The sequence below is a fragment of the Triticum dicoccoides genome, chromosome 2B (genome assembly GCF_002162155.2).
Source record: "Triticum dicoccoides isolate Atlit2015 ecotype Zavitan chromosome 2B, WEW_v2.0, whole genome shotgun sequence".
Lineage (NCBI taxonomy): Eukaryota > Viridiplantae > Streptophyta > Magnoliopsida > Poales > Poaceae > Triticum > Triticum dicoccoides.
In genome coordinates this window covers 15,917,264-15,932,201 of record NC_041383.1, presented here as the reverse complement: position 1 = coordinate 15,932,201, position 14,938 = coordinate 15,917,264, and the positions used below count along the sequence as shown (strand labels likewise).

Below are 14,938 nucleotides of genomic sequence, written 5' to 3'. Positions count from 1 at the left end.
GGGGGCGGCGCCGGGCGGCGGGGGCGGGGGCGGTGGTGGCGGGGGCGGAGGAGGTCGAGGGAGAGATAAGAGTAACGGGTGGGGGAGGAGGCTCGGCCGTTAGTTAGGTTAGTTAGGGTAGCCTTTGCCGTCCACCCTCCTTTGCCGTCCGCTTTTGTTCATATTTGCCGTCTGCAGCGGACGACAAAGCGGGGGGACGTTAAGTATTTTTTAACCAGCTCCTCAGTGCCCCTCCCCTCCCTATTTGCCGTCTGCTAGCGGACGGCAAAGATTCTTTGCTGTCAGCTAGCGGACGGCAAAGAACAGGTTGATGGCAAAGGCTTTCTTTGCTATCAGCCAGTTCTTTGCCGTTTGCTTTGGGGTAGCTGATGGCAAAGAGCTTTTTTGCCGTCTGCTAGCTGACGGCAAAGAGCTGGCAGATGGCAAAGTAGCTGATTCCAGTAGTGAATATGTTCTACCTCGAGATGGTATGAAGGACTTCTAAGCTCTAAACCTCCTAGTTGTGTTTCTACAGACTAAACCCCACGACTTATATCGGCACCGGCGGTATCTAGGGTTTACACATGGATGGTTACAATCTAGGAATAAGCATGCCATGCCTTGAAGTATATGCCAAGTTTTCAAGATATCTTCATCTTTATTACACGGAGGGCCAGGACCTGCATTACCCATTTATTAGTATTGGTGGGTCCCCGGCTCGGCCCATAACTGGTGGACCGACGTGCCAAGCACCTCCTATTCCAAGATGCTAACACCAGCTCTAGCAGTCCTATCACGTATCTGGGTATTCCCATACACTATCGGCATGTAACCATCACAGAGTGGAAGCACGTGGAAGAGAGACTTGAGAAACGTCTAGCCAGTTGGAAGGCCAAACTCTTATCATATGGGGGGAAATTGATATTGATTAATTTCGTCCTTAGCAATATGGTTCACTACATGTTTGGTAGTACAATACATGTTTGGCTTCTCGATTACTTTAGATCCACATATTTTTGGTAGTACGATAATGAATCCAAGAAATATTGGATGGCTAGGTGGTGTGTTTTATTCAAACCTGGAACTCATGGGGGGCTTGGAGCTCAATATCTTGATATTAAGAACATCGCTCTTCTCAGTAAATGGGTTTACACATTTATACTGAGAATGGAGTGTGGCAGTAAATCATGCATAAAAAGTACATCGTGTCCATAGCCATCTCTCAAGTTCATTGGAAACCCGATGATTCACATTTTTGGTGTGGCGTGATGAAGGCTAAAGAATTCTTTTTTCGATTTGGCACCTTCTCTATTACAGATGGTTCTCAAGTTTGATTCTTGGAAGACACCTTGCTGGGGCCACCTCACTTATGCTGCAATACCCTAGCTTGTACAGGATTATCAGAAATAAAGTTGTCACGATCAAACATGGTTCGGGGCAAGAAAACCATGATATTTCTTTCCGTAAGGATCTTCTAGGGCCTCCCCTCGCAACATGAAATGAATTACTCATTCGACTGGAGGACATTCAGCTCTCAGGTGAACTAGACAAGTTTCGATGAAATTTGCATCAGTATGACATGTTTTTATTGAAATCCTTTATGATTCAACGGTTGATGCTGATGTTTTGGTTGATAACAGATATTTGTTGAAACTCAAAATTCCTCTATGAGTGAAAATATTCCTCTGGTTTCGAAACAGAGGGGTCATATTAACAAGAGACAATTTGACGCGATGAAACTAGGAAGGTAGCAAGACATATGTCTTTTGCCAGCATAACGAGTCGATTAAACACCTATTCTTTGAGTGTAAGTTCGCTCGTTCAGTTTGGACCATAGTTCAAGTAGCTTCAAATCTATACCCCCATGTAGTGCACGTAATATGTTCAGCAATTGGTTGATGGGTATTGATAAACAAATGTATGCACTTATTGTTGTGGGGGCGGTTGTCTTATGCTGAACACTGCGGCTTGCCAGGAATGATGTGGTTTTTAATAATAGATGTGTTTCATCCGCAATGCAGTGCAGTTACTCATGCATGTACGTGATGCCTCCGTACCTCGTCTATCCTACAGAGGCCGGAGGACAGACTTTTTTATCATGGCCTCTACACGGCTGGAGCTTGCGGTCAGGGAGGTATTCTCCACTCATGGATGGTGGTGTAATCTCTGGATTGGATCTGCCGCACCATAGGTTGGAGTGATTTATTATTTTTATGTAAAACAATGTTTATTTTGGATTGTTCTGACTTGTTGGCTTTGTGCATAATATTATGCAGACGCCAGGTATTCTTTCGATGCAATTTCATCACCTCGATATATCAATTCAATCAAATGTGTTGCATCAAAAAAAATCCACAGCTTCAAGCCCACCACATGCATGATGTTGTCTTGCATAGGCACACCGCACAACCCTCTTGCCAAATTTGACTTGCGGTTCAAAAGATATAATAAATTTGAATTTGGAAGTCAAAAGAAAAAGTGTGGGAAGTGAGGTGGGTGGAGCATGCAGTCTCTGGCTCTGCACTAAAAGTTGCATGCGTGGACTTCATCTAAAGTAATTAAGAACTAAAGCACATACTAAGACCAAATAAGTTTTTGAATCGCGAGGTAATCATGTGGTCCACAACGCCCTAGAAAAGTGTGTGCCCCCACATGTAAAAAAAGAGAGATAGTGCCTCCTATGCCATGGTGTTGCGGCGCAATGAAAATAAGAATACCATGGTTGGATTTCTCAAGCTCTCTTCTTCCCGGATTTGTTGCCATTGGGTATGCGGACGGAGGTTGGGACGACCATAAGTGCTAGCTGCTGGAGTGTGGCTTACACACACCGCCATGTGAGATGCCCGCCGTTACAAGCGGTGGTATATAACACAAAACTAAGGGATGAAGTGGCACAAGACTGCTTGCGCACTTTGCCCGTGTCAAGTTTGGAGAGACCTGTGTGATGGGATGGATATTCTTAATCAAGGACTCGTGATGCGTGCAAGACAACCATTTGGGATCACTAGTAGAAAAGGGGGCATCAGTCCCAGTTCGTGAGGGCCTCTCTATGGGTCGTGACTAATGCCTCACCCCCTTAGTCCCGGTTCTAACATGAACCGGGACAGATGTGCCTCCACGTGGCCGGTGCGCCGAGCCCAGGCAGGAGGGCCTTTGGTCCCTGTTGGTGGCACCAACCGGGACCAAAAGGCATCCACGCGTCAGCATTTCAGTGGCCGTGATTTCTGTTTTTTTTAAAGGGGGGAGAGGGGGTTTGGAAGTTTTGGGGGGTTAATTTAGGTGTTTAATTTATTGTGTTAGCTAGCTAATTAATAGAGAGAAGTGTCCTCTCTTAAGTCCGTGCTTAGTCGACGCTACGTACTGTACATAGAGAGGCCCTCGATACGCTAGCTAGTAAGAAAATGAAGGGAACCATTAAGTACAGAAGTTCGTCATGCATACCGAGAGAAGTGATCGATCGACCTCTCCTTCTCCGAGAGATTGGTCGAACAACAAGTTTTCGTATTATCTATCCGACGCTACTGACTACATACATATACAATATGTAAAATCTCTTACAATCCTCTAGCAATTAAAATCAATTTCCACATGATATTCTCCGGCTTTATTGATGATGTGGTCAAGAAAGAATCCCGCCAATTCCTCTTGAATTGCTTTCATGCGATCTTGTTCTAGGAGTTCATCCCGCATCTGCCACGTCTAATTTGAAGAAGGGGGTTAATACATATATGAATGAAACTCAACAGAAATGATGGTGTAATAAATTGAAATTGTGAATATTATTGCTTACGCACTTCATATTGTCTTTTAGAGTAGCCCCGCTTATGTTTTAAAGTCGCGTTGTAGATGAACTCGCACACGTAGTATCCACAGAAATCATTCCCTTGTTCCTGCCACAAGCACTTTACGAGAAATAGAGGTCAATCAAACTGATAATGAAGCATTATAAATGGCATTGATGAAAGTATAGCAATAGAATCTATGGGAGATGCGCGCAACTAGCTAGCTAGTAGTACTTACTTTTGGGTATGTATATCGCAGCTCCTTCGGCAGTCCCGGAACTTTTGTGGTGAACTGTTTCCAAACCCTGCAAGACAAAGAAAATAAATATTATTACTTGAGATATCAGAAAATGAACAAAAAGTTACCGATATGGTGCGATAAATGATCGATTGAACTTACTTGTTGAGTATTTCAGTCATGTCCGCATAGGTTTGGAGATCTTTTCTTCTCTAGTCTAAGACGTTTACTACTCCCCGCTCAAGCTTAATCTTCAGAAGAATATAGTGGAATCTGCGCACGCATGCATAACTCATCAATTACATTACTATAACCTCGCTCGAGTAATAAGGGAAACCGAATATGCACACGATAGTAACACTCACTTGGAGTTGTAAGGAAAGAGTATTAAATCTTTGTTTTGATTTTTGTTCAACGATTGTAGCAAGTTCTCCTCGGCCTCTGCGGCGTGCATTTTAACCAGAAATTCATCTATGATATTTGTGTTAACGAACCCAATATCATATATTTCTTGTTTTTTGCACTCGGCGATCTTCAATCTGCATAATATAGTGAGGATAATTAATTATAAACACATGCAATGAAAGAGCCGAGCTATATATAGAGAGAGACTTAATGACAGAAATGGTACTTACAGACAGTAGCAAAAGACCATTAGTTTATCGAGGGCCTTTCGATTGAAGAACGCGAAGAACTCATCAAATGGAACAGTCAACAGATCATTTGCAATGAGGTCGTGCTCCTCTTTAATATTCAGATACAAAGCATTCGTCCCCCCAGACTCTCTGCAGGTTTTCATGTACCAATTATGGAATCTTCGCATCATAGTTGTCAGAGATTTTTCATCTTTGATGAGAGGCTTCCCGTACTCGTATTTGTGTTCGTCCACCTCCAAGAAATCAGGAAGTTGATCGTCAGGCAGGTAATCTCCAAGACTGCCATAACCGCCACCGTCCCCGGAGCATTAGACACATTGAGCGGGGCGCACGATTGCTGTGCTTGTTCGCCGAGCTGGGCAATTTTTTTCCCAGCTGCTCGTTCTTTTAACCTTTTATCACTGACAGTACTTCCCGACCGCTGGGCTTCAAGATATGTCTGTTCAGTAATGCGCTGATAGTTGGTTCTCGGCGGAGACTTTGGTGGTTTCCTCAGGGCATCGATAGTGCGCTTTGCTTTCACCGGATCTACCTTCTCCTCCGGAGGTGGATGTCTCTTTGCTTTCACCCCTTCAAAGAAGTCCTTCATGTGGGCCTGCACGATCGTCTCGTTTTCCTCCTCGGTCCTCTCGTACGGTAACTTCTCTAGAGGATTGAGAGGTGGACTGTATCTTTATTGCCTCCCGCCTCTGCTGGCTGCTGTACTGCTAGACGCCGGAGCAGACGGAGCGGCTGTGGTGCCTGTCTTCTTTCGTGCTTGCTTAGGCGGAGGAGAAGGACTACGACGCACTGGAGCAGCCGGGGCGGTGGCGGGTCTCTTTCGCCCTTGCTGGCGAGGTGGAGAAGGAGGAAGGTGCTGGCTGCTCGGGCGCACCGGCGCAGGCGGAGAAGGAGGCGGAGTGCCATCACGCGCCGGAGAAGGAGGAGGCTGCTGGTTGCTCGGGCACGCCGGCGCAGACGGAGAAGGAGGCGGAGTGCCACGACGCGCCGGAGAAGGAGGAGGCTGCTGGCTGCTCGGGCACGCCGGCGCAGGCGGAGAAGGAGGCGGAGTGCCACCACGCGCCGAAGAAGGAGTCCCAGTGCCCTGATCGACACTCGCGGGAGGAGGAGGCGGTGGAGGAGGCGGAGTGCCCTGACTCGCCGGAGGAGGAGGAGGAGGCGGAGGCGTCCAGTTCGGAAGGTTGATGAGCTCCTTCCGCCATAGGCATGGAGTCTTCAGAGCAGAACCCAGCCTAGTCTCCCCTTCACCGGTAGGGCAGTCAAGCTGGAGGTCCTCAAATCCCTCCGTTATTTCGTCCACCATCACCCTGGCATATCCTTCTGGAATCGGCCGGCAGTGAAAAGTTGCGCCTTTTTCAGTAGGATAAACAGAGCCAACAGCCGCCTTGACCTTCAAATTCATCCATCGTGTCATTAGGTGGCAATTTTGAGTCCCCATGATAGCATCCACGGGATAGCTGGCAGGAGCCGTCAAGACATGCTCCGGTTGAAGCAGCTCCGTGGAAGCCACGCTGCTTCTCCGCTGAGATGGCGGGGTAGCTTGGGGGGAAGCTTCAGCAGGTCGTTTTTCGCGATCTGCTTCTCGTTCCTCTAGCCCCATTACCTTTCGTGCAGCGCCTGCAGTTGGCTCTGCTCCAGTTTCTTCCTCCTCTCGTGGGTTTTGTAATCCCCTGCGTCCGGGAAACCAACCTTCCACGGAATGGCCTGGCGTGCCTCGTGTATGTCCAGGGTGCTCAGGATTCCTGAGGGCCATTGTGAGCTCGTCCTTCTCCCTGTCTGGAACGAACGTCCCTTGCTGTGCTGCACGGATATACTGCCGAAGCCTTGTGACTGGTGTTTTCAGTTGCTCATCCGTCCAACGACACTCCCCTGTTACAGGGTCCAAGGCTCCGCCAGCCCCGAAGAACCAAGTCCGGCAACGGTCTGGCCATCTCATTGTCTCTGGTTCGATCCCTTTATCAAGCAGATCATTCTCAGCCTTGGACCACTTAGGCCGGGCTTGCAGGTAGCCACCTGACCGCGTGCGATGGTGAAACTTCTTCTTCACAGCATTTTGCTTCTTTGTCGCTGACATCTTCTTACTCTTTTCCGATGTCGTGTAGGCCACAAATGCGGGCCAGTGATCTCTAATCTTCTCATATTTCCCGATGAATTCTGGTGTCTCTTCTTTGGCGACAAACTTTTTCAGCTCTTTCCTCCACCTCCTGAATAGGCCTGCCATCTTCTTAAGAGCACAAGACTTAGTTAATTGCTCTTTAACTAGCTTCTCCGGATCCTCCTCTGGCGGTAGGGTGAAATTTGCCTTCAGCTCAGTCCAAAGATCATCTTTCTGCAATATCATTGACATAAGACACCTGAGGGTCTTCCTCCTTAGGCTTATACCATTGGTGGATGCTGATCGGGATCTTGTCCCTAACAAGAACCCCGCACTGAACAACAAATGCGTTCTTTGTCCGGATGGGTTCAATCGGTTCGCCGTCGCGCGCGATTGCTGTGATCTCAAACTTTTCATCCGAGCTCAACTTTTTCTTCGGGCCTCGTCTCCTTACCGAAGTTGTGCTCGATCCGGAGGGCTAGAAAAAGGAAGAAAGACGAGAGTTAATTAATATGTCTACATATACCAAAACAATTAATGCATCAATTAACTAGTCAGCACGGGCTTAACTAATATATATACCTGGCCGGACTCGGTTCGGTCACCGGAGTAGTCAGCACGATCTCCTTCTTGTACCTCCATTGGGTCATCACCGGAGCCATCATGAACATAGCCCTCTTCTTGTACCGGCATTAATGGGCCGGAGCCATCATGAACATAGCCCTCTTCTTCACCCAGTCCTTCCTGACGAACGACGTCGATGAAAAATGAAGCAACGACATCAGTTCCTTCTGCGATTATCTCCCCCAACATCTCTTCTGTTGCTTCGTCTCGGTAGTGCTCCATAGTTTCTGCAAATATTTACAACATGTCAATTATTATTCAAACATGCATGGTACAGATGGATATATATTAGTGGAAAACGTAGAACTAGCTAGCTAATCACAATAAGGGATCATGTTAATTAGTGGCCTCGACGCTGTTCTCTAGGGTTTGGGGTGGCCTCGACACAATGCTTCAAGGGTTTGGGGTGGCCTCGACGACAATGCTCTTTTAACTTGGTAAATTTGGGTGGCCTCAAGAGAGTTTGTCCGGTAGGGGCGAAGCGGGAGGGGGTAGGAGACCAACATCATTTTTTCTCTAGGGTTTGGGTGTCCTCGAGAGTTTTGGTTGAGCGAGAGCGCCGAGGGGGGGGGGGGTATATCGACGACGACAGAGGAGAAGATCGAAGAAAAAAAAGAAGAGAAAAAAAGAGGGGAAGAAGAAAGGAATAGAGGAGAAGAACTATTTTTTAATTCTTTTTTGCTTTTAGTTTTAGAAAAAATATAAATTTTTTGTTAGTGCCATTAGTTTTGAAATTTGAATACACTTTTTTTGTTTTCTTTTTGCTTTATTTATTTTATTTTGTTTCTACTTACAACAAAATACTTATTGTAGCTATTTTTATTTTATTTTCCAGTTTTTTTGTTTTGTTTTCTGCATTATTTATTTTCTTACGAGGGCCGTACCATAAGACATTAAAGCATTTCAAATGAACTCTGAAAAAGTTGAAAGTTGAAAGTTGGCATGGTATCATAATATCGTCTGTTACAAAGTTGGCATGGTATCATCATAATAGTTGCGGGAGAAAGTCTTCATTTTTTCTTCGCTTGTGTCATTTGCTTATTGCGCCGTAACCATGGATAATGTGGATAATGTTCATCGTTTATCAGGATGCTGGGGTCAGCCTTGACTTTGAAGGGAGAAATTTCATGAAACTTTTCATAATCTTTAGACATGTCTGTCTTGCCCTCCACTCCCACGATGTCCCTTTTTCCTGAAAGAACTATGTGGCGCTTTGGCTCATCGTATGATGTATTCGCTTCCTTATCTTTTTATTTTCTCGGTCTGGTAGACATGTCCTTCACATAGATAACCTGTGCCACAACATTGGCTAGGACGAATGGTTCATCAGTGTACCCAAGATTTTTCAGATCCACTGTTGTCATTCCGTACTGTGGGTCTACCTGTACCCCGCCTCCTGACATATTGACCCATTTGCACTTAAACAAAGGAACTTTAAAATCATGTCCGTAGTCAAGTTCCCATATGTCCACTATGTAAGCATAATACGTGTCCTTTCCCCTCTCGGTTGTTGCATCAAAGCGGACACCGCTGTTTTGGTTGGTGCTCTTTTTATCTTGGTCAATCGTGTAAAATGTATTCCCATTTATCTCGTATCCTTTCCAAATCGTAACAGTCGAAGATGGTCCCCTAGACAACAAGTACAGCTCATCACAAACAGTGTTGTCACCTCTGAGACGTGTTTCCAACCAACTGCTGAAAGTCCTGATGTGTTCACATGTAATCCAGTCGTCGCACTGCTCCGGGTGTTTGGAGCGCAGACTGTTCTTGTGTTCATCGACATACGGGGTCACCAAGGTAGAGTTCTGTAGAACTGTGTAGTGTGCTTGAGACCAAGAATATCCGTCCCTGCATATTATTGAGTCCCTTCCAAGAGTGCCTTTTCCAGTCAGTCTCCTCTCATACCGCGATTTAGGAAGACCTATCTTCTTATGGCCAGGAATGAAGTCAACACAAAACCCGATGACATCCTCTGTTTGATGGCCCATGGAGATGCTTCCTTCTGGCCTAGCACGGTTACGGACATATTTCTTTAGGACTCCCATGAACCTCTCAAAGGGGTACATATTGTGTAGAAATACGGGGCCCAGAATAACAATCTCGTCGACTAGATGAACTAGGACGTGCGTCATGATATTGAAGAAGGATGGTGGGAACACCAGCTCGAAACTGACAAGACATTGCACCACATCACTCCTTAGCCTTGGTATGATTTCTGGATCGATCACCTTCTGAGAGATTGCATTGAGGAATGCACATAGCTTCACAATGGCTAATCGGACGTTTTCCGGTAGAAGCCCCCTCAATGCAACCGGAAGCAGTTGCGTCATAATCACGTGGCAGTCATGAGACTTTAGATTCTGAAACTTTTTCTCTGCCATATTTATTATTCCCTTTATATTCGACGAGAAGCCAGTCGGAACCTTCATACTAAGCAGGTATTCAAAGAAGATTTCCTTCTCTTCTTTGGTAAGAGCATAGCTGGCAGGACCTTCATACTACTTTGGAGGCATGCCGTCTTTTTCGTGCAAACGTTGTAGGTCCTCCCGTGCCTCAGCTGTATCTTTTGACTTTCCATACACGCCCAAGAAGCCTAGCAGGTTCACGCAAAGGTTCTTCGTCACGTGCATCACGTCAATTGAAGAGCGGGCCTCTAGGTCTTTCCAGTAAGGTAGGTCCCAAAATATAGATTTCTTCTTCCACATGGGTGCATGTCCCCCAGCGTCATTCGGAACAGCTAGTGCGCCGGGACCCTTTCCAAAGATTACGTGTAAATCATTGACCATAGCAAGTACGTGATCACCGGTACGCATGGCAGGCTTCTTCCGGTGATCTGCCTCGCCTTTGAAATGCTTGCCTTTCTTTCGACATTGATGGTTGGTCGGAAGAAATCGACGATGGCCCAGGTACACATTCTTCCTGTAGCTTCCCAGGTATATACTTTCGGTGTCAAGTAAACAGTGCGTGCATGCGTGGTATTCCTTGTTTGTCTGTTCTGAAAGGTTACTGAGAGCGGGCCAATCGTTAATGGTCATGAATAGCAACGTCTTTAGGTCAAATTCCTCTTGTTTGTGCTCATCCAACGTACGTACACCGTTTCCATTCCACAGCTGTAATAGTTCTTCAACTAATGGCCTTAGGTACACATCAATGTCGTTGCCGGGTTGCTTAGGGCCTTGGATGAGAACTGACATCATAATGAACTTCTGCTTCATGCACATCCAAGGAGGAAGGTTATACATACACAGAGTCACGGGCCAGGTGCTGTGATTGCTGCTCTGCTCCCCGAAAGGATTAATGCCATCCACACTTAAAGCAAACCATACGTTCCTTGGGTCACGTGCAAATTCAGCCCAGTACTTTCTCTCGATTTTTCTCCACTGCGACCCGTCAGTGGGTGCTCTCAACTTCCCGTCTTTCTTATGGTTCTCACTGTGCCATCGCATCAACTTGGGATGCTCTCCGTTTTTGAACAGACATTTCAAGCGTGGTATTATAGGAGCATACCACACCACCTTCGCAGGAACCCTCTTCTTGGGGGGTCGCCGTCAACATCACCAGTGTCATCTCGTCTGATCTTATACCGTAATGCACCGCATACCGGGCATGCGTTCAGATCCTTGTACGCACCGCGGTAGAGGATGCAGTCATTAGGGCATGCATGTATCTTCTGCACCTCCAATCCTAGAGGGCATACGACCTTCTTTGCTGCGTATGTACTGTCGGACAATTCGTTATCCTTTGGAAGCTTCTTCTTCAATATTTTCAGTAGCTTCTCAAATCCTTTGTATGACACAGCATTCTCTGCCTTCCACTGCAGCAATTCTAGTACGGTACTGAGCTTTGTGTTGCTATCTTCGCAATTGGGGTACAACCCTTTTTTGTGATCCTCTAACATGCGATCGAACTTCGGCTTCTCCTTTTGACTTTCGCATTGCGTCCTTGCATCGACAATGACCCGGCGGAGATCATCATCATCGGGCACATCATCTGGTTCATCTTGATCTTCAGCAGCTTCGCCCGTTGCAGCATCATCGTGCACATCATCTGGTTCCTCTTGATGTTCAGCATCACCGTATTCAGGGGGCACATAGTTGTCATCGTACTCTTCTTCTTCGCCGTCTTCCATCATAACCCCTATTTCTCCGTGCCTCGTCCAATCATTATAGTGTGGCATGAAACCCTTGTAAAGCAGGTGGGTGTGAAGGATTTTCCGGTCAGAGTAAGACTTCGTATTCCCACATATAGGGCATGGACAACACATAAAACCATTCTGCTTGTTTGCCTCAGCCACTTCAAGAAAGTCATGCACGCCCTTAATGTACTCGGAGGTGCGTCTGTCACCGTACATCCACTGCCGGTTCATCTGCGTGCATTATATATAATTAAGTGTGTCAAAAATCATTACAAAACATCATGAATAGATAACTAAGTGACCAAATTAATAGAAGTTCATCATCACATTAAAAGCAAAGTACATACATAGTTCTCATCTTCAAGCGAAAATCATTACAGAACAACATAAAGCTCTGCAGAGCATCTAAATTAATTAAATCATACATTGAAACTATTTAAAACATTTCAATGCAAAAATAAATACGATCATAATCGCAACCAAGGTAACAACTGATCCAACGGCATAATGATACCAAGCCTCGGTATGAATGGCATATTTTCTAATCTTTCTAATGTTCAAGTGCATTGCGTCCATCTTGATCTTGTGATCATCGACGACATCCGCAACATGCAACTCCAATATCATCTTCTCCTCCTCAATTTTTCTTATTTTTTCCTTCAAGAAATTGTTTTCTTCTTCAACTAAATTTGACTCTCGACATTAGGGTCGGTTGGAATTTCCGGTTCAACAACCTCCTAGATAAATAAAATCTATGTCACGTTGGTCGGCATAATTTTCATAAACAATAAATGAACCAATAGTTATGAAAAGATAATATATACCACATCCGAATCATAGACAGGACGAGGGCGGATACCAAAACCATCGCACTATATAAGATGCAATAATAAAAGTAAGAAAATAATACAAGTATCTATCTAAACATACAAGTAAGAATATTTTTCCTTTCAGAAAGAAGATAAGAACAAGAGGCTCACCACGGTGGTGCCGGCGATGAGATCGACGCGGGTGATCGACGGCGGTGAAGACGGGTACGGGGCGTGACGGACCGCTAAACCTAGACAAATATTAAAAAAAATGGAGCTTGGAGGTCGAGTTTGGAGAGGAGAAAGCTTTTGTAGTGTGGCTCGGGCATTCCATCGAACACCTTGTGTGCACAGGAGGTGAGCTAGAGCACCACCAAGCCCTCTCCCCCTCGGCTGCCAGAAAAAGCAAAGCACTGTGCTCTGCTCTTACGCGAGGGGGTATATATAGGCACCTCATTGGTCCCGGTTGGTGGCGCGAACCGGGACTCAAGGGCAGCCTTTGGTCCCGGTTCGTGTCACCAACCGTGACCAATGGTGGTGGGCCAGGAGCGAGGCCCATTGGTCCCGGTTTGTCCCACCAACCGGGACCAAAAGATCCAGACGAACCGGGACCAATGGCCCACGTGGCCCGGCCGGCCCCCGGGGCTCACGAACCGGGTCCAATGCCACCATTGGTCCCGGTTCTGGATTGAACAGGGACTAATGGGCTGACCCGGCCTGGACCAATGCCCCCTTTTCTACTAATGGATGACAATTGGCTGCTGAGAAACTTTACCTTGCGGCCTTAGAGAGCCTTTCACTGGTCTCTGAACTGATATATTCCAATTGTGCAAAAAGAATTATGCGCATGTCAGTAGGAAAACTTGGGTGCTTCCATGGTTACATCTGTGTATAAGATGATGACTGAGATAAATTATCAGTACGAGAGTTGGCTGGAAGGAAGAACTGAGTTTTTGGATACCAGGGTGCTGGAAAATAGGGGGAAGTGTGGATAGGTTGGTGTAGATGCAATCGACATAATTAGTTTTGCAAATACATTCAAAATGGTGGGGCCTTGTATGGTTATTATGTCCTGGCATTACGCACAAGTAACTAATATATAGCAAATACTTTGGGAGAAAAATGGCAGTTTTATTTGAATTTTCATGTACACTTACTCTCCGTCTGAAATACTCGGCAATCTAGCTTTGCCCTATGTAAAACTTCGCCAAGTTTGACTAACTTTGTTGAAAAGCCTACCAAATTCTACAACACCAAATAGTCTCATTTGAGTAGACTGATTATGAATTATGAGTTAATAGTATATTTATTCTGTATTATGAATGTTGATAATTATACATAAACTTGATCAAAATTAATAGAAGTTTGACTTAAGACAAATCTGGAATGATAAGTATTTGGGACGAAGGAGTAGGTATGTTATCGCCTATGGCATAGTTTTAATCCTTTGACAAGTGTCTTTGTAAACAGAAGGAGGTTCTAGCTCGTCGGATCTGACTTGGCTACCACAAAGCACATCGCCTATGTTCTTCCATTTATTTATTCATAAGGCATGTTTAGTTAGGTGTTTCAGCGTGCTTTATATTCTTATTAATTTGAGTATGTGTCACTTAATAAAAAACCAGCAACATAATTAATATATGTTTTGCTTCTTTCTTGGAATAAATAAATGAATATTTACACAATTATTCTTAGATAATTTAAGCATAGAGAAGTTAAACAATGTGACTAGAAGGTATTTCATGCAAAGAGACATGTTGAACAGAAAATGAGAAGCTAAATTAGCTGAAACCAGGTTTGTGGTCATACCTTCTTTTGAAATAGTTTGCGAGCGTCTGTTTCATTTAGGAGTTCAAGATTGTATATGTTCTCCTTTCTGGAAGAACAACTTTCAGCAATATTCAGTTCTCGTGTGATAACAATGATCCGGTTACGACCATCATTTCTTGGTGGCGGCAGGAGCTTCATTATCCACTGCCATTTCCCAACAGACCACAGATCGTCCAAAACGATGAGGCATTTATGTTCCAGTAAAATCTCTGCCAACTGGACAATTGGCTCCTTGCCAGAGCCAGAGCCACAGCCAAACTCCCCTTTATCTGCATTATTGCGTAGAAATTGCTGGAGTAAGTACCCAATAAATTCCTGCTCGGTGAAAGAACGTGAGACAGTTAACCTGGCACGCCTTTGAAATCTGTCGCCGTGTTCTTGTTGGTAGACACTTCTCATGAGGGTTGTTTTTCCAAGTCCGCCCATTCCATAAATGGCAATCACCTCACCACCTTGATTACATACAGGCGTAAGTAATTCCATAACTTTAGCTTTTGCTGCCACTCGGTCAATGAGTTCACCTTCCACCAAAGCAGCAACCATTGCACTGGCAGGAGTGAGCACCGGCGATGTGCTGGCCCTAACCCTAGCTGCTGGGCAGGGTCGCGCTTGGCCGCTGGAGGACGCGCGCGCCGGATCTGGTCCGATGGGAGGAAGGCGCGTTGGGAGGGGGGCACAGTGGTGTGCTGGGTGCCGCCAGAGGACGCCAGAATCAGACGGGATCGGGCGCCGTATGTGGTGGCGGCGGCGAGGAGTGGTGCGGGGAAGAGGGAGAGACGAGCGAGAGATT

General features: G+C 45.7%; 1 pseudogene; it reads right to left on the bottom strand.

The window, feature by feature from the left end:
* The window catches only part of LOC119360238, a 33,648-nt pseudogene extending 18,957 nt beyond the window's left edge, over positions 1-14,691 (bottom strand).
* Positions 14,692-14,938: the final 247 nt, after the last annotated feature.